This window comes from Salvelinus sp. IW2-2015, linkage group LG17 (assembly GCF_002910315.2).
Source record: "Salvelinus sp. IW2-2015 linkage group LG17, ASM291031v2, whole genome shotgun sequence".
Taxonomy (NCBI): Eukaryota; Metazoa; Chordata; class Actinopteri; order Salmoniformes; family Salmonidae; genus Salvelinus; species Salvelinus sp. IW2-2015.
Window position 1 is genome coordinate 33,977,151 of NC_036857.1, and position 24,245 is coordinate 34,001,395.

The 24,245-nt window shown below is 45.9% G+C and overlaps 1 protein-coding gene across 1 annotated transcript in view; it reads right to left on the reverse strand.

Annotated features, from left to right (window-relative positions):
- LOC111976488 (ski oncogene-like) overlaps positions 1-24,245 on the reverse strand; it is an 87,150-nt gene that overhangs the window by 60,888 nt on the left and 2,017 nt on the right.

The following is a 24,245-nucleotide window of genomic DNA, read 5'->3' on the forward strand; positions in this document are numbered from 1 at the left end:
TTTGTTTTTACGATTTGTTGATAGCTTCTCGAGTGCATGCCGAGTGTGTGTGTGTCCTATGTGGTGGTGTGTGTGCTCGTGATGGTGGCTGTGGTGGGTCGTGTTGTGGGTGGTTCTAAGAGTGCGCGATGCTGTCGAGTCGTTGCTGTGTTGAGTTGCGTAGTTCGTGTGTGTGTGTGGTGTGTGTGTAACTCTGACTGTGTGAGACCGAGCTGTGCTGCAGAGTCGCTGAGGCGCACAGTAATGCGGCTCCGGAGTGGGGGAGAGAGAAAGAGGAGAGACGTGCTCGACTCGCGCACACGATGCCGACCAGAATCAGGTCAGAGCAGGCACAGGAGGCCCCCTCGCAAATAGAACTGGGCTACAGCAAAGCTCTGTATTCAGTGGCCCGCCGTTCACACGTGCCCACCGCCTCTTTCTCAGGCCCTTTTGTTTGCAAAGAATTTAGTGGTCGAAACAGCACTTAATAAAAATTCTAATGATGGCGATAGTAGTTTTCTATTTGTTCTATAGCGTGTCATAGCTGTCCCACAGTGCAAATGTTCTTTGTGTGCTGTTTATTTGAGCTTATGTGTAACTAGCAGTGGAAATATATTTATAACTGTCGGATGAATACGGTGACTGAGTTCATCGGGAAGTGGATAGGAGATGTTGTACCCACTGTGACTATTAAAACCTACCCAAACCAGAAACCGTGGATAGATGGCCACATTCGTGCAAAACTAAAAGCGCAAACCAAAACTGAAAGCGCATTTGACCATGGCAAGGTGTCTGGGAATATGGCCGAATACAAACAGTGTAGTTATTCCCTCCGTAAGGCAATCAAACAGGCAAAACATCAGTATAGAGACAAAGTGGAGTCTCAATTCAATGGCCCAGACACGAGACGTATGTGGCAGGGTCTACAGACAATCACGGACTACAAAGGGACAACCAGCCACGTCGCAGACACCAAAGTCTTCCTTCCGGACAAGCTAAACACCTTCTTCGCCCGCTTTGAGGATAACAGTGTCACCGACGTGGCCGGCTACCAAGGACTGTGGGCACTCCTTCTCCGTTGCCTACGAGACTAAGATATTTAAGCGTGCTAACCATCGCAGGGCTGCCGGCCCAGATGGCATCCCTAGCTGCTTCCTCAGAGCATGCGCAGAACAGCTGGCTGGAGTGTTCAATCTCTCCCTATCCCAGTCTGCTGTCCCCGCTTGCTTCAAGATGGCCACCATTGTTCCTGTTCCCAAGAAAGCAAAGGTAACTGAACTAAATGACTATAGCACCGTAGCACTCACTTCTGTCATCATGCAGTGCTTTGAGAGGCTAGTTAAGGATCATATCACCTGTACCTTACCTGACACCCTAGACCCACTTCAATTTGCTTACCGCCTCAATAGATCCACAGACGATGCAATCGCCATCGCACTGCACACTGCCTTATCCCATCTGGACAAGAGGAATAGGAATGCTGTTCATTGACTATAGCTCAGCATTCAACACCATAGTACCTTCCAAGCTCATCATTAAGCTCGGGGTCCTGGGGCTAAACCCTGCCCTGTGCAACTGGGTCCTAGATTTCCTGACGGGCCGCCCCCAGGTGGTGAAGGTAGGAAACAACACCTCCATTTCGCTGATCCTCAACACAGGGGCCCCACAAGGGTGCGTGCTCAGCCCCCTCCTGTACTTCCTGTTCACCCATGACTCAGTGGCCACGAACGCCTCCAACTCAATCATCAAGTTTGCAGACGACACAACAGTAGTAGGCCTAATTACCAACAATTACGAGACTACAAAGAGGAGGTGAGGGCCCTGGCGGAGTGGTGCCAGGAAAATAACCTCTCACTCAACGTCAACAAAACAAAGGAGATGATCAGGGACTTCAGGAAACAGCAGAGGGAGCACGCCCCTATCCACATCGATGGGACCGCAGTGGAGAAGGTGGAAAGCTTCAAGTTCCTCAGCGTACACATCACTGACGATCTGAAATCACACAGACAGTGTGGTGAAGAAGGCGCTTCAGTGCCTCTTCAATCTCAGGAGGCTGAAGAAATTTGGCTTGGCCCCTAAAACCCTCACAAACTTTTACAGATGCACAATTGAGGGCATCCTGTCGGGCTGTATCACTGCCTGGTACGGCAACTGCACCGCCCGCAACCGCAGGGCTCTCCAGAGGGTGGTGCGGTCTGCCCAACACATCACCGGCGGCAAACTACCTGCCCTCCAGGACACCTAAAGCACCCAATGTCACAGGAAGGCCAAAAAGATCAAAGGACATCAACCACCCGAGCCAAGGCCTGTTCACCCCGCTATCATCCAGAAGGCGAGGTCAGTACAGGTGCATCAAAGCTTGGACCGAGAGTCTGAAAAACAGCTTCTATCTCAAGGCCATCAGACTGTTAAATAGCCATCACTAGCCGGCATCCACCCGGTTACACAGCCCTGCACCTTAGAGGCTGCTGCCCTATATACATAGACTTGGAATTACTGGCCACTTTAATGATGGAACATTATTCACTTTAATAATGTTTACATACTGCTTTACACATCTCATATGTACAGTATATACTGTATTCTATTCTACTGTATTTTAATCAATGCCACTCTGACATTGCTCAATCTAATATTTATATATTTCTTAATTCCATTATTTTGCTTTTAGATTTGTGTGTATTGTTGTGAATTGTTAGATACTACTGCACTGTTGGAGTTAGGAACACAAGTATTTCGCTGTACCCGCAATAACATCTGCTAAATATGTGTATGTGACCAATTAAATTTGATTTGATTCAGCATTACATGGAGGTCTGAGCATTGCACTATGGGAAAAGGGAAGCTCTGGGATAGGCTACATATCAACTATGAGACTTCTGAGTAGAAGCTTACTGTACACAGAAAATGCATGTGTTCCAAGTAGAAGTCGACTGCACATATAGTGTGTTAAGTTAAGTAGCCTCCAATGCTGAGAAGGTCAAAGTAAACGACACACACACACACACACACACACACACACACACACACACACACACACACACACACACACACACACACACACACACACACACAACCCCAAACAAATTTGTTTGAAAGTGGATCCCGTTTTCTATCTCTCACGTCATACAGTCACATCTTGGCATCTGGCTACGCTAATTGCTGCGCCACCTGTCTCGGTCTCCTGTCAGAATTCTAGCCAGGCGCTAAACGCAGGGCTGCTCTCTCCATCCGGCAGTTTATTTAAATTGCCTTGAGGAACTGACCCTTTCCCCCTTCACCTTCCCCTGTCTCTCTTCCTGACGGACAGTTGACCCACACCTGCAGGCTCGGATTACAGAAAACCTAGTCAACAACTAACGGGAGAGCGCTATAGCTACGCTAGGCTATGCTAAAGTTAACGCTCCTGGGCTATTCTAAGGTAAAGCTTCTTCTCCAGTAGAGGAGGACGTTTCACCGGCTGGGCCACCCAGAAATAGACTCAGTTGTGGCCCAAAGCCAGAATACGGTTACACCTAGGCTAGCTTAGCAATGAGTTGTGTTAGCAAGATAGGCCAATGATCTCTTCACAGCAGGCACTTCCCTCGCCCATTCAGGATGGGCAAAACGGATTAGCGCATTAGCCTGTGATATGATTATTATATAATGATTACTGGGGTGATTTCATTGAGAAACTCCACGTTTCCTGTCGTGCTCCCTGGAGGGCCTGGCTGCTTCAGCACAGACAGACAGACAGACTGACTGACAGACTGCTTCCTGGGACAAACAGACAGCCAGACATGCAGACAGAGCCAAGGCCCACCCGCCAGCTCATCTTGCATGCAGCTGTGAGTGTGTGTGTGTGTGTGTGTCTGCATGTGTGCGAGCGTGTGTGCAAGCATGTGCCTTCGTGTGTTAGCACACTGGCACGCTCCCCTCCAGTCCAACCCACCAGCCAGGAAGCAGCCGACTCATTATTTTTTAGCACAGGAAGGGCAGATTTGCTTAGCAACCACATTAACGCTCCAATCACAGCAACATTTGGGATAATGTGGGGCCAAGCGTGCGCGGGGGGGGCGGTGCGTTAGACACATAAACACAGAGAGACTACTGCTTCTCCCTTAATGCGCCAGCTCTCTCCAGGCACGAGAGAGAGCGTGGTAGAGTACAGTTTGTCACACTAGCCTTTCCCTTAATGCTTGAGATGTCTCTAAGCACAGTCTCTCTCTCTCTCTAGAGAGAGAGAGACAGGACTCCCCCCGCTGTCTGGCACCTTGGCACACACACTTAAGTAAATACATTATCACTCCCCCCCTCCCTCCGTTATCCCTCCCCCGTCCGCCATAGAGGTGTCTGACTGTCTGCATCACCACATCAAACTAATAGACTGAAAAAGAAAATCCTCTGCCATCTTGGCTGGTGTGAGCCGCTGCCTTGGAGCCCTGTACTGAAAGCCTTTCATAGCAGAGGACACCGTCTGCTTCCCAAATGTCACCTCATTCCCTATAGTGCACTACATTTCACCAGAAACCTATGGGCCCTGGTCAAAGGTAGTGCACTACATAGGGAATAGGATGCCATCTGGGACGCACACACTGCACTGCGGCGCTATCGTTCTATAGTGAACTCTGGGTCATTGAACTTGAGGTCAAAGCTAAACACAACCTTCCAATGGGAGTTCCTTCAGTAGTATCTCCTACCATATATAGCCTAGCGTTCACCAATGCCATTGTATTTATACAGACAGGTGTTGTACATATAGTTAAGCGTAAACATTTTTATTTGTGTGATTTGAATATGTTACATGTTGTGAAAGTGTTACATGTAGGATATTTGAGACATAGACATGCACCAGAGGCTCCTGCACCAGAGGCTGTGTGGTTATCGACGGCTAAATAAACCTTTATCTACCTCCGGGCTGTGTTTACTACGGTAGACATGGCCAAGGCCCTGAGCCAGGGTTCAAAGTTCACCAGGCACCGCCCTGTCACACCTACAGTTGAAGTCAGAAGTTTACATATAGTTAGGTTGGAGTCATTAAAACTTGTTTTTCAACCACTCCACAAATATCTTGTTAACAAACTATAGTTTTGGCAAGTCGGTTAGGACATCTACTTTGTGCATGACACAAGTCATTTTTCCAACAAAGGTTTACAGACAGATTAATTCACTTAATATTCACTAATGAAAAACTGAGTTTAAATATACTTGGCTAAGGTGTATGTAAACTTCCGACTTCAACTGTACATATACACACACTGAGTAAAAAAGACCTGGTTAGAAAAAAGACACGGTAAAGGGTGTGTTCAGCTTGAACAGTGTTCTTTGCCTTTCCAAGGGGAAACCTCCTTTGCCCTGTTGCGTGGTCATTGTGACTTAGGATATGAGGGGGAAACTGAAAAAAGTCCTTTCTACAGCAGCTTCTTCCTCTTACTATTCACACTTTTATTGGTATCCTCCATAACTTTGATAGTGCTACTGTACAAACAGGCTGATATGTGTATTTATTAAAATATGGATATATTTTTACGAGGCGAGGCACAAAGGCGGTTTAGTTCAGGGAGCCTCAAACAAGCCAGGGTGGCTAGCACATGCTGGAGCTTTCCACCCCAGCCCCGGAACATTTTGTTCCAAATGAGTGAACTCTGGGAGATAGAAAGAGGAAGAGAGAGAGAGAGACGGACAGAGACTTCGCTCGGAGGCCAGATCACAAGAGCTCAGAGTGGCCAAGTCTCAACAGAGAGGGAGGAATGGGGTAGAGAGAGAGAGAGGGGAGGGGGAAAGGTGGGAGACTGGTGGGAAAGAATGAGAGAAACAAGAGGAGAGGCAAATTGAGGCACACTAATATTCAGGTAACATTCAATGAACGATTGAGCCCTCTCGTACTATTTCCTGTACACTAGAGATGTGCCATAGGCCTATGCTATGCTCACAATCCAGCTTGCCTGGTAATACACCAAGCTTGGAGTAGCTAATAATAGGCCGAAGATAGTTGATAAAGTGAGAGGTGAAACTCCCAGAGTGACAGTCAAATGCAGAGTCACAACAACCTAACCCTGGCTGGGTGTGTCACAGTCGCATAGGAAATCACTGTGGTGTTACATCAAAACCATAGTCTCCATTCCACCGCAGCCAGGGAGGGGGGAAGAGTCATAGCGAGACACCGCAGACTAGTAGCAGCGCCCACTTATTGAGGCATCCGCATGCTTCGAATTTTGTGATGTTTTCTTCATTTTGGGCTTCGGTCAGGGTTTTTTCGGCTGTCCGAGCACATAAATGTTTTTCTGAAGGCAAGCCGAAGTCTACGCCCCTTCGTCGGTTATTGGTCAACAGTAGGGATTCTCAATAAAGTCTTTGTTGTCATTCAATGAGAGACGACTCGTTTTCACGCACATTTTTTAATTGAAAAATACTGCACCAAACATATTAGTTAGATGTAAAATTGTGCGACTAAGATCCCTCCGATAAAAACGTCAAAATGAATGACAGATTTCGTTTTTCAAGCGAAGGTCTTTTAAGGGAGTATGCGAGCTCACTCTTTTGGCTCGGTTAGCCGAGTTCGGCCGAACTGAAGCATGCTAACACCTTTAGTCATTCAGGAGGAGGAAAGTGGAGGTCTCTGGATTGTGTGTGGGGGGACTCTGTGGGAGGGGGAGGTTGTGTTTGTGTGTGTGTGTGTGTGTGTGTGTGTGTGTGTGTGTGTGTGTGTGTGTGTGTGTGTGTGTGTGTGTGTGTGTGTGTGTGTGTGTGTGTGTGTGTGTGAGGACCGTCCGTTCCTGCGTGACCCCTGCTGCTGTTTGTCCACTGGGCGATCACCCCACTCAGGACACGTGACACGCCCACACAGGCGGCCCACTGTTTGGGGACAGGGGTGGGACAGGGGGCAAAGGGGGGTGGGGGCTAGCTGGGACACTCCAGAGAAAACTCTGGCATCAGCAACCTCGATGACCTTTGAACTGTGGCCGGCCTGGCGCACGCAGAAGGAAACAACAATGGCCTTTGACATCCCCGCTGGTGGAAAATACCAAAATACACACAGCCAGCTAGCATAGCATGGAAGCTAGGAACTGTGGGAAGCTAACTCCATTCAATAACATGCCAAAAAGCATAGCATTGAAGCTACCAAGCGAACTCCATTCACCCAGAGCTTGATACAAAAAACCTGTCTCCACTAAACAATATCACAAGAGTGGAGTGTTCGATTCAGCAGTTTGTCGGCAGCCATTTTGTCAAATTGGGCTATGAATGAGCTCAGCACATTGAAGAAGGAGATGTGTTCTGTTCTTTCCTTTCCTCCCCGTCAGTCTTTTCTCTCTAGTTTTGTTAGTTTCTCCGGCGGAGGACGACGCTAATGGACATATTAGTTGCTGGGTTTTCCCAACATGACGATTAGGTGCCTGTGAGGTCATCCCTTCACTTCTGGCCCGCTCACATCGGGGAGCTATCATTTAATTACCGCTGCACTGAGGAGGGAGGGTGCATCCTTCCATCCCATCCAAATGCCGAGTGTAGTGGGTTTAGCTTGTAGCCTAGCGCTGGTAGCAGTTAGCATAGGATAAGCAGTAAAATGAAGCCTGAAATGTTTTGCTAGTGCTGTTTGCAGTGGCGCAGGGTGAATTGCTGAAAGCTTGCAGACAAGGCATAGCAGTATCCCCTCCACACCACATCCGTTTTCAGCCAGGGAGGGTGGGGTGCTCTGATTCCCTGCCATTTCCAGCAGTTAGTCTGAAAACCACAGACATTTTGAGGCCGCCATTACATAAATGGTGCAATAAACCTTTTTTATTTTTGGCCAAGTCTAATTCCAACACAAGGGCAATTCGTTTATCCTCTTTTCCGATGTGTGTCCCGAGGATGTGTGTGTGTACGTGTGTGTGTGTGAAAGCATGCCATTGCATGTGTGTGCATGCATTCCCAGCCGTATGCCAATGTGTGGGTCTGCACAGGACCTGAGATGTATTGATTTCTGCAGGAAGTGGATTCTGATGTTTCATGGCACGTCCTGAGTCGGATGGCTTCTACACGAGAGCCAGGGAAGAAAGGAACCCCAGCCAAGGAGAGAGGGAGGGAGGGATGGGGAGGGGGGGGGGGGCAGAGAGACAGAGGGAGAGAGAGCTAGAGAGAGAGGGAGAGAGAGAGAAAATACCACAGTCAGAGAGAAAAAGAAAGAGTAAAAGATAACGAAACAGTGAACTTGTTAGGGAGAGAGAAGAAGAATAAATTGATCATCAGAAAGAGAGACATAACATCTCTCCCTCTGTCCATTCCCGAAGACTAAACACTCGCCCTGCATCTCATTTTCTCTTACAATAATACCGACCGGCTCGGCAGGCGCGTGGAAAATCAAACATGTATAAAACCCAAGCCTCTCTCTCGCTCACTCCTATGAAACTAACCTTGCTAAGGTATCATTCCTACCACAAAATACAGACGGATTGGATTTCCAAATCTAAAATAAATACACAGTCTCGGACGCGAAGCGGGGCCAAGAATTCTCTCCTTCTTTTGTGACCGTCCAACAAACTCCGACGGCAGCATGTAGGCCTATCTGTTGGACTGTTGGGCGTCGCGACACAGACTGTCTCTGGCTAGTGTTTGTGAAAAGGTGCATGCTGTACAGACCACAGACATACAGAGAAAGAAAGACACACACACACACACACCAAGGAGTCAGTTTAATCCAGAGCCTTGCAGACCACCAGTTGTCAGGCCTGGAGATGGGGAGTGGAAGTAGGGAGGTAGGTTTTCCATCATTCTCTGCCTTCTCCAGCCTCTGGATGAGTCTGTGTGGCCCAGAGGGCAAGGTTCACCGGGAGCCTTGACCTGTGTGTGTATGTGTGTGTATGTGTGTGTGTTTGCAAAGATAATTAAACAGGGCAAACAGATGAGCCGAGCGAAGGGGGTAGAGGTCACAGGAGATGGAATAAGGATAAGATGACCGCCCGCCTGCCACTGCCCCACACCCATACACACAGACACACACCCCCACAACACACGTGTGTGGAGGGAGATTAACAGGGACGGATATAAATGGTGGTATGCTTTATATAAACAGATGTCCTACTGCTGAAGATAGCTTTGACAGTCTCCCCCTTGAAGAACAGCTAGGGATAGGGTCTTACGCAGGGAAATAATGCCTTTGTACTCCTGGGGAGGCTTTACACTGAGGAGGCTGTTACACACTCCACACATTTTGCCTGTCTGCACATCTACAATTACATGAATTATAAGCCAGGGGCTTCAAGAGATTCATTGTCTGCCCTGGCGGAGTGTTGGGGGTGCAAGTGTGTGTAAATAGCATGTGCGGATGTTTGACTGTGTGAATATTTATGCATTTGGCGAGGACTATGGGAGTGTTTGTTTCAGTGGTGGTGAGTGTGTTTGACTGGAGTGTGTGTGCATGCCGTCATTTATTTATTTGTGTGTGTGTGTGTGTGTGTGTGTGTGTGTGTGTGCGTGCGTGCGTGCGTGCGTATTCATGCATGTTTCTATGAGAGAATGTGTGAGGCGGGGGAAGGGCACAAGGGACATTAAATCAATAGGTTACACTCAAGCCTAGAGAGGTAGGGAGAGAGAGAACCATGGGATATGTAGAGGAAAAATTTAAGAAAGAAAGAAAGAACCAAAAAATAAAGAGTGGTGTGCCGTGGTCGGAGGCAGCTTCCTTCATTTGAGACCCAGGCGCCCTATAGCCAGCACTCCAGGAGGAGGGATCCCCTTTCAACACCTTGTTTTATTTAGTATCTATGCTGCCAGTTCATTTGCCAGAGTGGGCTAGAATGGGATTAATTGGGGAGATCAGTGACTTGGAGGTGGAGGTGGGAGAGGCTGGAGGGAGAGACTGCAGGAAAGATGTTAATGACATTATAAGCCATTGTTTCAGAAACGTCATTCCTGAGGCATAAACTGAGCCGGGGGGCATGGCCAGGAGAGGAGGGGGGTACACACACATACACATCCCACCTCTGCTTCCTGAAAAGCTGCCACGGTGTGACCGGCAGCCGAGTTTGTTTCTTTTGCTGCCCCGCTGGCTGCCGACAGTCTTAACGAAAAGCTCTAAACTGATCCAACGTTGCTCTCTAAAAGGTGAACTACCTTGCTCCCTTGGACCAGTCTAAATTCCACCTCTTTGCTCACTAGTTACAGTCTAAACTTCATCCTCAAAGCCCTCCTTTACTGACTGACTAACAGACAGACGGAGAAGGTAGATCATTTGGGACAGACATTCTTGGGGAACCAGTTCGGTGACTTCCGGCAGCCTGAGGGGAAGAGTGGCATGTGACTAGAAGCTGCTCTCTGATCCCCCACGGTGAGCCACCAACAGCAGAATACCACCCTTATCTCTCTCTCCTCGAACCCCCTTCTCGCTGTAACTTCTCCACTTCTTGACTGTTCTCCAGTCCTCGCCTACATCTAATATTTGTATTGGAAAGTAATTACTTGAATCTAGAATCGGTCAAATTACCAAAAACGAACCAAGTAACTGTTGTTGGATCAATGTATAGCAGTTTACATAATATGGATAGCTAGTCCAACTGAGTACTGACATCTATAGTGGATAGTTAAGACTGGAGTACAGACAGAGAAATGTGTTGTTCTATTTGTTACTAAATGTAGCCAGGCTGTGGTGATCAACAGTTGCAGTTTCTAGTCACCGGTCAAAGTTCAGAACAAGTGCTTTGTTGGATCGATAGGGCAATTACTTCCGTCTCCCGTCGGATTCATCTTCTGTAAGATTAACCCAGGCAGAGAGCAGGCAGACGTCGCAATGAGTCGGTAGACTAAACAAAGCAAGGATCACAGACGTTTACAGATTCATATCGCTACTCTACCCTTTCTCTCCACACAAGAGAGATGCCACACATGCCACACAATTCCTGCCCTGCCCAAAAGTAAACAGCCGCAGTCGTTTAGTCGTTTCCGAGGAAATGTTTATTTCGTTTTTACCTCAGAAAGAAGAGGGTAAGCTACATTGTGGCTAGCTACATCATGACTCTGTAAAATCTTCTATAATCTTCTCCAGTATACTATAGGATATAAGATAATATGAATGTTTGTGATGCTACAGTGTCAATGTCCTGGGTTCAAATACTTTGAAATATCACAATTACTTCACATAAAATCGAAGTAGGTATTCAGATATACAGTACCAGTCAAACGTTTGGAAACACCTACTCATTTGAGTTTTTCTTCATTTTTACTATTTTCTACATTGTAGAATAATAGTGAAGACATCAAAACTATGAAATAACACATATGGAATCATGTAGTAACCAAAGAAAGTGTTAAACAAACATTTTATATTTGAGATTCTTCAAAGTAGCCACCCTTTGCCTTTGACAGCTTTGCACACTCTTGGCATTCTCTCAACCAGCTTCATGAGGTAGTCCCCTGGAAAGCATTTAAATGAACAGGTGTGCCTTGTTAAAAGTTAATTTGTGGAATTTCTTACCTTCTTAATGCGTTTGAGACAATCAGTTGTGTTGTGACAAAGTAGGAGTGGCATACAGAAGATAGCACTATTTGGTAAAAGACCAAGTCCATATTATGGCAAGAACAGCTCAAATAAGCAAAGAGAAACGACAGTCCATCATTATTTTAAGACATAAAGGTCACTCAATCTGGAAAATTTCAAGAACTTTGAAAGTTTCTTCAAGTGCAGTTGCAAAGACCATCTAGCGCTATGATGAAACCGGCTCTCATAAGGACCACCACAGGAGAGAAAGACCCAGAGTTAATTTATTTTTCATTTAACTAGGCAAGTCAGTTAAGAACAAATTCTTATTTACAATGACGGCCTAGGAACAGTGGGTTAACTGCCTTGTTCAGGGGCAGAACAACAGATTTTTACCTTGTCAGCTCGGGGATTCGATCTAGCAACCTTTCGGTTACTGGCCCAACACCCTAACCACTAGGCTACCTACTGGCCCAATGTAGAAGTTACCTCTGCTGCAAAGGATAACTTTGTTAGTTAACTGCACCTCAGAATGCAGCCCAAATAAATGCTTCATAGGGTTCAAGTAACAGACACATCTCAACATCAACTGTTCAGAGGAGACCGCATGAATCAGGCCTCCATGGTCGAATTGCTGCAAAGAAACCACTACTTAAGGACACCAATAAGAAGAAGAGACCGTGGAAATTTGTCCTTGGGTCTGATGAGTCCAAATTGGAGATTTTTGGTTCCAACCGCCGTGTCTTTGTGAGACGCAGAGTAGGTGACCGGATGATCTCCACATGTGTTGTTCCCACCATGAAGCATGGAGGAGGTGTGATGGTTTGGGGTGCTTTGCTGGTGCTTTGCTGGTAACACTGTCAGTTATTTATTTAGAATTCAAGACACACTTGTGCTTAGTGGGACTATCATTTGTTTTTCAACAGGACAATGACCCAACACACCTCCAGGCTGTGTAAGAGCTATTTGACCAAGAAGTCGAGTGATGGAGTGCTGCATCAGATGAATTGGCCTCCACAATCACCCGACTTACTGAGAATTTTCCAGAACATGTGTGGCCATTATACATTTCAGGATAGTCCGCAAGACTAGGACATTAGACACCATTATACATGCACCTGTCTGGGGAGTGGACATGACTGGTTATTTCTGTAAAATGTATCTATGGACTGTTGCTATGGTCCTACATGCATGCACCTGTCTTAGTCGAGAACATGTATGTATTTTTGAACTATTGGTGTGGCTCTACAGTTTCCATGCCCTAATATGAAACCAAACTAAAATTAGTAAAAGGCAAATTAGATAACTGTGGCTAAATGCCAGAGGGGATGAGTCATTAAGAGGAGTTACTGTGTGTGACGTCAGGAGGAAAAATGTATAAGAAGTCTGTGCCAAGACTGGAAAGTTAGTTGTTTTCATGAACCAGCATGGCTTGTATTATGTTGTAATAAAAGTCTATTTGAACTCACAGGCTCCGGTATTTGAGAAGTATGATTGACTGAATATTTCCACGACAACCTCAACTCAATTGAGATGGTTTGGGATGAGTTGGACCGCAGAGTGAAGGAAAAGCAGCCAACAAGTGCTCAGCATATGTGGGAACTCCTTCAAGACTGTTGGAAAAGCTGGTTGAGAGAATGCCAAGAGTGTGTAAAGCTGTCTTCAAGGCCAAGAGTGGCTACTTTGAAGAATATAAAATATATTTTGCTTTGTTTAACACTTTTTTGGTTACTACATTATTCCATGTGTGCTATTTCATAGTTTTGATGTCTTCACTATTATTCTACAATGTAGAAAAGAGCAAAAATAAAGAAAAACACTTGAATGAGTAGGTTTGTCCAAACTTTTGACTGGTACTGTATTTTACTTGAAAAGACAAGTAGTTTCATATTTTAATGTATTTGTAAATACAATTGGAAAGTATTAGAAAAACTAAAATACACAGAGTGAAATGCACTCCCATACATTTAACACAGCTATCGAAAATAGTATTTAAAATAAGTATTTTAACATATGGTCAAATACAATTTGCCGACTATTTGGTTTATACAAATAACCATTCAAATTCTCAAATAAAGGTATTTGTTTTGGGCTGTATATTTGAAAATACTCAAATACACAGAAAAACTATATTTTTTAAACCATACTCAAACACACATGCATATAAACCCAGATCTGCTATTTATATGTAGGCCTATCCCTTCTTGGCACCTTAGCTAGCAGTCATTCATTTATAAGTAAAACTCTAGGAAGGGAAGCACAAACAGAGGAGAGTAAAGGTAGAGGAGGGGGAAGGTAGGGGTCCGATAATGAGCAGTTGTCTGTGACTCAGTAGCTTGGGACAAGTAATGGGGCGACAAAGGGGGGTGGGGAGAGCGCAATGTCCCAGCTGATGCCCTCCATAGAAAGAGATGACAAAGGCCAGCCACAAAACCCCGTAGAGGAGGGGGTCACAATACCCCCCAAAGCCCATGGGACCTGCCCTTCGACATGGCTGCGGCTAAGCATGCACAACCACTCTTTAATAACTAACCCACCCCCCAAAAGAGGGGGTTGCAGCCTCCCTCCACAACAGAATACCCCCAAGCCTTTTCATAATTCAATAGCCACACAGGGCCTGGCATCCGATGTTTGGAGGGATAGATCATGACGCCGCTATTTACATTTTTGGGGAGGGGGGGCTGTGGGAATTGTGACATTTGAGTCCCCCAATCCTCTGAATGAGAGATGCAGTGTAGGGGACAGCAGGCTCTCTCTGTTTGCTATGAGCATGTCTGTGGTAGCATATAGCGTTAGCATCTTTCAGATACAGAAGCTTTGTTTTACCAACCAGTCCACCCCCGATCCCCACCATCATCACATACATTACTGAACATATGCAGCCTACATACAGTACATCCACTGTGCAAAGCAAAGCGATTTCCCCTATTCATGGGTTGCATCTTTTATCACAATATTGTTCTGAACGTTAGTTTTGGACTGATGCCCGACTGAGCATTTTACTCAATGCATCGTCAATGAGCGCTAATGAAGATCTCATCAAAAGTGCATTACAGTGGCATGGAAATACAACAACATTCAAAGGGAGGCAAATAACTAGTGGGAAAACCTTTTGTCATCATTTTGATGACGCCAGATTGGCTTTAGATGCTGTATAAAATTGACCGGATTTTACCTAGCCAACGTTAGCATTGCTAGCTATTTTTGACAAACTTTGCTAGCTAATGACAACATTGCCATCAGTCTAAAGTAAATTTGACGACATGATAAGGCTGGCAAAGTGTTGATATTTGACTACTTTAGCAATGCCATTGTATTTCCGGGCACTATAGTGTAATTTAGACGAAACAGTGGTTAGCCTCCGTCCAGAATGACTGGGTTAATCACCACTTTAGGGCACCACTATGGCGCCGCTGTTAGAGGACGACTTGAGAGCGGTCATAACAATGGCATGATGCGACCGAGTAACGGAGGCGCCACCTATGAAAAGTACACTTAGCAGCTGCCCTCGAAGTCTAATCGTGCTGTTTCAATCTGAAACAAGATTAGCCAGGCTTTGGAATTGGCTTTTCCCATTACACAGTGGGAGTAGGATCCTGCCAACCTCATGACTCTCTCCTGTGAGCTGCCTAACAGCCTCATAACAGTGCCTGCCTACACACCTGACGACGGGAGGTGTGTGTGTGTGAGTGTGTGTATGTGTGGAGAGGGGGCAGGGAGAGGCAAGCCTCCATCACCGTGGGAGACAGACAGATGGAGATGGAAATGAGTAGGCAGTGAGCAATTGCAAACCTCCTCCTACAGCTGATCCAGGCATAAAACAACGCAGACACACACGCTTGCACAATCACAAACCAAACGAGGCAGAATAGGCCATTCCTATTCAAATGTTCTCTTGTCGCTCACGTGGGTATTTGGCTAGTTAAGCATTAGATGATTAGATGAGTGTAAATTTTTTTTAAAACACCTCACTGCGAAGCATTATATCTAAAAACACTTTCACCAAAGCAGAATGTAGAGTTCTTTCCTTTTAAATGACTGTACTGTTGACAAGAATTTGTGATAGTGCTGTATAATACTTTTTATGTGATTGTGAGTGTGTGTGCTGCAGTGTGTGTGTTTTTGTGTGTGTCTGGCTTCCTTCGTCAGACAGCCATCTGTCCCCGTGGGAGCTGTTCTGAGGCACACTATTGGCTTACGCGAGCTGAAAGGGTGAGAGGGATCATCATTTTGGGGGGAGGTCATGTGACAGAGCGCTCTTTCAAAAGGCCGACACCACTGTCACACAAAGAGAGTCCGAGCTGACGCAGCACAAATCGCCCCCAGCCATCCATGCCAATGAAGCCCCCCCCCCCTAATCTCCCCTCTCTCTCTCTTTCTTTCTCTCAGCAATCGGCTACCTTCTACACACAGCCGCTTTCCCATTACAAACCCACACAGGATTGGACCAATAGGACTTCAATGAGCGTCATCAATTCATACTGTTTACTGACACTCCCTAATAAAAAATGTCATGCAATTTCATAAAAATTTTAATAAGCTGAAAAATAAATCAGCTGAATTTCAATAGGTGGAGGAGAGCATATAGTCTCCCGGTTGTTCATGACAAGTTATATTATTAAAGTATATGGAGGTAGTTTTTCTCGTCCTCTCTCACCCCCCAGAATGATTGAGTTTATAGCAGGCTGAAGTGTCTGAGTGCCAGTGTGTGTCAACGACAGAGTCCTTGTAACTGGGCCACTCCTTCCAACAACAAAAAAAGAAAGAGAGAGAGACAAAGAGAGAGAGAGAAAGAGGTAGATAGATACAGGACGTACTACTACTGTACCATAACGGCTCGCCAAACACTGCATCTATCTTTATCCACACACAGATACATGACAAAACGGCGGCGGCTCATTTTTAGCCTCTTGATATAGTGCGATATGTGGCCGTGAGTCAAAACAAAAAGTATCCACTCCGAGGGGGGGGGGGGGGTGATTGTCAGCCGTGCGAACACGGAAATAGACTGGGATGTTTATCGTGCGCACACAAATACTTGTAGGGAATTCCCTGTCTGGCGGTGGGCTAATATCTTCACAGTGTGAGATTTCTTTTAGAACCAAGTACTGTTGGTTACCAAAGTGTTTGGTTTTTCATGTCGGGCATATATGCTTAATTGAAAACTTTTCCAGTCTTGAAGCCCAATAAATGCCCTACGTCATAATTGAATTCATTGGCTGACGGCTGTAGTAGCTCTGAGGCAATTGGACGAGGCGGCGGTCGTGGTTGATTGGATGGAGGTTGAATGTGTAGCCAATTGCAATAGTTTGTATGGAAGTTCCATGTGTGTCGATTAATATTTCAAACCCCAAGTCATCCTGCGAACATTCTATGTCATTAAATAAACAAGGAGGCCCTTGCCACTTACGGTAATCCGCCATCAATAATAAAAAAACTAAAAATCGACACATTGTAGTTTGCGACCCGGAAATCTGTATGAGTCATCAAATTGCAACCGGACAGCTGATAAAAAACGCATGACACCGAAAATAAGTCATCGGGTTCTTCTGTGGGACGTCACAACAGTACTAACTGGCAAACGTCTTCTGGTTGCTACGAGATACCAAAATCGGTAGCCCGGGTAACCTGCTGGCACTACTTTTTCCCTTTGGGGAGTGGAAGGATACCCCTAGTCATTTACATGTGCGGGGACCTTTCCCTGTATCCCCCCCTCCTCTCTCACCGTCCCTCTTTCCTTCAGAGCGTCATAGCACACCAGGTTCTGTTCACTGCTCCCCAGTCACTCAGGCAGTCAGGTATATTAATGCACTCTCCAGCCCTCTTGACCTTTGCCGCTCATAAAGCACATCCCCCAGATCGCCATTTGTCATATGCAGACACTCCTGACTGACCGGGAGGCAGGCAGACCAGCAGGGGGGAGACAGGAGGCAGGGGAGGGGACACACTGGAAGAGGAGAGGGAGGAGGCAGGGCAGACAATGGCTTGTGATGAGGGATTGAACTTCTCTCTCTTTTTGTCTTTTTGCTCCCTTTTCCAGCACATAGGATTTGTGCTATTCCCCAAGGACGACAGTAGTGGCAAAGTTGGTGGAAGGGGAGGGGGTCCCAAGGGACGTGTGTGTGTGCGTGTGCAGACGCAAGTGTGTGTGGAGGAGGATGGCAGGCAGTGAGTGAGCTTCTAGAAAAGATCGCTAAGGAGAGAGGGAGAATACTCTAAGGACTCATGGAATCTATCGACATACAGAGCAGCCACAGTAATAACACCAAATCCCTGGGAGGTTAACATGATAGTATACGAATTACTGTACGGTAACTTCCATTGAAAATGCTTCATGTGTCAGAACGAAACCTCTGTGTACTAGCCATATGAATTCATCATTGAGAAATTAAACAGAAAACGCAACAACAAAAAATGCCTGTGTAAAAAATTAACAAACGGAACATAAATCACTATTAGATCTGTTGTTTTATCAAGTATTTCCAGTGAACATTCAGCCTTTCGTAGAGAGAAACCCCGTTCGTTAAGACTAACTTTAAAAGGCTGTGAATTGAAATAGCTGCCGGCAGGGTAGAAATGAAAGGAATCGGCGCATTTAATTTATTCTCCCTCGCTGTTATTGTGCTCTTTTGAAGAATTTCCCAGACACCACAGTCAAGCATGTCACCTGTGATTCCCTGGTTGCCTCTTGTAATAATGCGTGTTGTGATGCTGTGTTGTGATGCTGTGTAAACCTATTGTCTTTGTGGTGCAGCACAAGAATGCGTGTCGATTCTGTGCACTTTTCATCTTGAAACACATCAGTTCCTCAAAGTTTTCCATAGACAAGCCTTGATTCCCACCTAATTCCCATCTAAAAAGAGTGCTTGCTTTCCCCGCTGTGTCTTCAGAGGAAATAATTACAAAATACACCTATACACTTCCCTCCGTATTAATTTGGACAGTGAAGCTTTTGCTTTTGCATCCACATTAAGGTAGAAGTGTTCCGAAAGATATTCTATTGTTATTTACAATAAAAGTGACTCCAAAATGGCACAATACATTATTCCTAATTCCTATTGGGCAAAACATAATCCGAAACAAAACCAAAACCAACTGCAAATGCATCCAACAAGTTCGTACAGCCACAAGCTTCATGTAGTCATTCCGTACTAGGAATATGGTACCAAATACTAAACGTTTGACTACTTTAATACACTAATTGAATTTGTCCAAATACGTGTGAGAGAAAAAACGTATTCAAATGGGGGCACTACTAGATACATAAGTGCTTTCATTTCTAAATGGTAAAACAGATATGAAAATACCCTCAAATAAAATATGTCATTCTGTACTATCGCCTCATATGAAACATTTGATGTCACCTCCAAAATGCTTGAGTACAAAGCCAAATTGACACATTTTAGCTTCACTCTCCAAATAAATACGGAGGGGAGATGTTTTTCCCCAGCGAGACAACATAAAACAGAGCAAGTGAGCGGCACATGTTGCAAATAATTAACGTGAGCCTCTTTGCACGTGAAGTTAACCGCTAATTCAAATAAGAAACTTAATTGACTTGTATTTGAATAACATTCAAGCTACAGAGCAATTATCATCCAAATGGTTAACGGGAGGTTTCCTCCGCCACCTTATCTACACTGTGGAATCAGCATCTGTTTATCAGTATGAAATCCACACCTTAGGTCTCGTTGAGAAAGAAAGCCCACTTAGCCTAATGTCAGAGCCATGTATAACAACGTATAGATTTAGAACCATATATAGTGTCTCTCGACATACAACTCTGCTAAACTCAATAATCAAACCAACTGCAATGAGATGGCCATTGCACAACTAGCCCCGTGTGGTCGATAGAACTGATATGAGGTCAGACGAGAAAACGGACATCCCCGTGTCCCTTCTGGTTATGCAGTGGAGGTGAAGGAGTGATGGACTCTTCAGCCGCCCTTGACAGGGGAAGACCCCGGCCGTCGATATCCTATTGATCCCGCTGACCCATCATGCTGGTCCAACAAGGCAGGGCTCACTGTACCCGGACAACTCAGAGTAGTCACAGTCTGCCTGGTCAGAGATAGAGATTGGAGGAGGGCTCATTTAGCTAGGCACTATGCAGGCTTCTGGAGAGTTTGTCATTTCTCGGTCATGCACAGACACACACACACACACACACACACACCTGTCTCTTATACACATCTAGATGTGTATAAGAGACAGATGCAGGCTTCTGGAGAGTTTGTCATTTCTCGGTCATGCACAGACACACACACACACACACACACACACCTGTCTCTTATACACATCTAGATGTGTATAAGAGACAGCACACACACACACACAGACGTCATTGGATGGGTCTTCTGCGATCACAACAGCCCTCACGACAACACCATGCAAAAAAGTCCTTCTTCAATCAATTCAACCACTACCCCAAAACCACTGGCCCATCGCAGCCGTGTATGTATTTTAATGCAGCGGCAGTTGCAGTTCCCTACTGAAAACCCTCCCAAAACGAAGTGAAGAGGGATATTCTCTCTGTGGCCATTGATATGCATGGCTACCAGCTGTTGTGCTGTCCACAGTGTGGATATGGTTCTCCGTCAAAAGGCTTAGCCGTGCCTGTGCCTTGCATATGAAACAGGACATGGTCTTCAGTTCCCTCAGGGAGTTCACTTCCTACCCCTTCCTTTCCCTCCCCCACTCCTTCCCTCCCTTTCCCCCCTCCAACAAGCGGCCCCTTCAGCTGGAGGCCAGATATCCCAAGGTGCACTGGGGACATTTTTGGGCAGTGGGAAGGGAAGTTTCAGCCCCTGTGAAACAGGGTCTGGAGCCCAGCCACACTTTTGGAGCAGTGCTTTTGAAAACAACAAGGCCCCCAGATCTCCTTGCTAGAGAGGGCTGACTCTGCAGAAAGAGAGAGGGGCCTGCCTGCTACCTGGCTTGCACTCTACAAAATGGACCTCTTTCCACTTTTGCCACCCTTTTGAGAGTCCACAAAAGAGCTTGTAGTCCAAACTCAGTTTTAGGCTTCTTCCATTTTCAAACTTAATTGCAACTGCAGACCAAAAGCATCACGATGAAAGTCCTATCTGAATGCCTCGGCCTTCACAGCCTCTCTCTAACAACTGCTCTTTGCCTACAAAAGCCTTCCTAGCCACCCCGGCGTGAGAATGACACATGGAGGGAAAACAACTTGATTTTTCTGTCCCAAAGAAACTGAACGGTGGAGGGTTGGATATAACAGTGCCATGCAGGTGTGGGGACACGTTTCATTCATGCCTATTCAAGAGGGTTTGTTGGGGCGGCAGGTAGCCTAGTGGTTAGAGTGTTGGACTAGTTACTGGAAGGTTGCAAGATCGAATCCCCAAGCTGAAAAGGTTCTGCCCCTGAACAAGGTAGTTAACACACTGTTCCTAGGCCGTCATTGAAAATAAGAATTTGTTCTTAACTGACTTGCCTAGTAAAATAAAAAAAATGAATAAAAGGGTTTGCAGTTGATGCTTGCATAATGGGCTTGTCTCCTCTCTCTCTTGCAGGGAGTGGTGGGTCTGGAATGTAACGTGTGTCGCAACTCTCCCGTTTCCCGGACTAACTACTAGTTTTTCCCTGGCTAACTACTAGTCTTGTCTGCTGGCTTCCACAACGCGACGTCTGCCAAAACACACAACTAAACAACGTCTGATAGCCCTGCCGCACTAGAGAGCAACCAACCAGCTTGCTACAGTACAGGGAGAACCATTGAGCCATTGAGATTTTTAGGCTCAGAGTCTGAATGCTTTTGCATTCTTTTTTTTCGCCTTACGCAACCAAAAGACTGTGCTGCTGCTAAATGTCTCTGCAAAACTTGGCCGTTGGTGGAAACGCAAACTGCCTGTGCATAAACTAAGCTCTCTCCCATTCTTTTTCTCTCGTTCATATCTCCTCCCAACAGATGGGGCGCATATAAATCACATCGTCTTGATGTGAAATAAAAAGCTAGGGAGGTCCTAAATCTGCGGCCGCCATCCTTATCTAAACATCCTGCCACTGATGATGTTTGCCACCCACATGTGTTCTCGCCAGAAACGATAATAAAGGCAAGCCAACATTGGCATGGTGAACTTAGAGACCAAGTCTACTGCTCCACACCCTGCTTGTAAACTTTGAACACGTTCAGCAGTTCACTGAGCTAACTCACTTGCTCATTCACTGTTGTTTGCACTCCCACAGTCAACACCGGCGTGCTCGCATCTAAAATGAAAACGGAGAAGGCACTTTTATCGCAAATTCCAACACAGCCTTTTATAAGGGAAGTAGGCTACAATAAGGAAGGTGTACTGCAAAGTTGGTGTGGTGTCATTTTTCTGTCTATGGGTGGGACGTGTGTGCGTCTGGGCTGCTTGGTAGCAGCCCAGACGGCTGCTACCAAGCAGCAGTCTGCTCCTCAGAGGAGCAAAGCGTCTCCGAGGCCAGGAAGTCCTTCGAGCTCACTTCCTGTGTCTGACTGTGAGATGGCTGCCAGCTACATTCACAAACCTTCACAAAACCACCCTTTCCTCTCGCCAACAACTCAAGAAAAAAAGGTATTGAAAGCACAATAAATGCAATCCGGTCTATCACTTACTTACTTCTCGGAAACGCATTTCAAAGTCACACCCGTGGTGAAATGCGCTGACAAATGGAAACTTGTACAGTAGCGAGAGAAGTTTAGCAATATTATCATAATTCAAGATTCTGCACATTTTCTCTCATTAGCATTGCTTTTACAAAGCAGCTAGATCAAAAAAAGAGTGAATCCAAAAGGACGCTCATATTAACAATTTCTAACACACGGGCGCTTTTTGAGACCCTCTAAAAATAGACGAGACGTTTAAAGAGGGGTCCTTTAGGTTCCCCCACTCACGCCTAAACACAGATGAGTGCCAAGAGAAAGTGTTGACTGTGCATGGCAAGGCTCTGGCCCTCCTAAAATACTGGCAAATGGAAGGGGAAAGACTGTGGTGGTGAATTGTTAGACCTCTGTTGGTAAACACTTCCTCTTTGTTTGTATGGCCCACTGAAAACTGTCTTACCATAATCACCCACTCTCCTTTCACCCTCCTTTCATGCTGAGGGGCAAAGGAGTAGGTAATAAGGGGGAAGGGAAAATAGTGTGTGTGATGGGGGAGGTGAATGTCCCCCTTTGTTGGGATCATATTATGTTTCCACCACAATACTCCTGTCCCTGCTTCATCAACTCTATTCATGTTAACAGTTCATGCAAATGACCATGCTTGCCTTTCATTTGTGGAGGGGGCTCTTTTATCAGTCCTAGCTGGAGGAAGAGGGGAGGGATGATCCCCCCTCTGCCTGCCTCCCCACCCCAAAGCGCAGACTTAATCCCCCCATATGACTTAAGGCTCGCTCACATCGAACTGAATGTGGACCTAGCGTTCGTCTGCCAATCGTCCAGCGAGCTGTGTTTAAGAGACAACCCGATGTAGACGTCTGACTGCTGACATTTTTCATGTGATTCTACGTGTAAAATCGGTGCACACTCGGTTAGCAAATTACATTTAGCGGTGCCAAGTACTCTCCGCCAGCAAACGCTATTGGTGTGAGCCCTTAGAATCAAGGGTCTGCCTGTTGTAGTAGCAGTTCTAGGCTAAAGCCTATCTATCCTTCAATGTAAAAGTCAGGGTTAGGCGAACTGAGGCCCCCATACTCTTCACAGCGCTCAATTACCCCGAAAGGGTGAGCCTGGGTGGCATGCAGGAGACGAGACTCTGAGCCCCTCTCACGTGTGTGATAGGCTCCACTCTCCTTCATTTAGGGCTCATCAGATAGCCGGCAATGGAAGAGCTGTGGGAATCCGCCTGATAAATCATGGCTTATTTTGATGGGTCGTTCGTGAACGAGCCGCTCTTTTTGAACAGATATTGTTGGTGAACATCGGGAGCCGAATCGCATCGGTGAAAGAGACGTTCATTTCGCTCCCTGATTTGCATACTGCTACTACTGATTTCTTTGCTCAAAACAACGTTTTTCTGCAGAAAGTTACAAAATAATTATATGAAGAGGGTGAACCCGCACGTCAGAAACAATAAATAGTGGGGAGAGTGCGTAAATCTGGTCCCCGCTGATTTGTTTCAGGTCACCTAATAATTTGGCCAAGTAAAAATGTATTTGAACGCGCATTTCACGATCTGACATAATGGTAGTTAGTCTACCTTTGGGGATTTACATTGGATATGGTCAATTGTTTCATGGTTATACGTCGATGTTTAAGCATTTTGAATGAAGAACCGGTCGGGAGCCAAATGAGCCAGCTCTTTTAGGTGAATGGATCCAAATGGGCCAGGTCACCGAAAAGACTCGGAATGCCCATCACTAATGGCTTGCAGAAACAGTGCTGGTCTCCCCTCCCTCTCGTCTTCTCATTAGAATATAAGTGCTCTGAAATAATATAATATTTTTTTAGAATCACTGCATTTGGAGGGGGAAAAATCATAATAAAAAAGTGTTTAGTAATATTTAACATATTTTGTTGTGACATGGGATTTGATCTTACTATAGTAACCCATCGGCACAAACACAGACAGATTGAAGCGATTGTAGCTACTACTTCTTCAGCTGACAAAGTAGACGTCTTCTACTGTAATGGGCTCTCGAGGCAGACACAACAATGAACCTATCTCTCGCGTCATAATAAGAAGCCAGCCCGCCATTACGCACGGAAGAGCCCCTCGTTAACGAAACATCCACATTCAAGTACCTGAGATAACTTGGCCCGACCAAAGTGCCTCTTTCTCAAACACAGCCAGTCTGCCACAATACACTGAAAAGTGCGAACTGAGAGAGCGGCGGCCCCCACCTC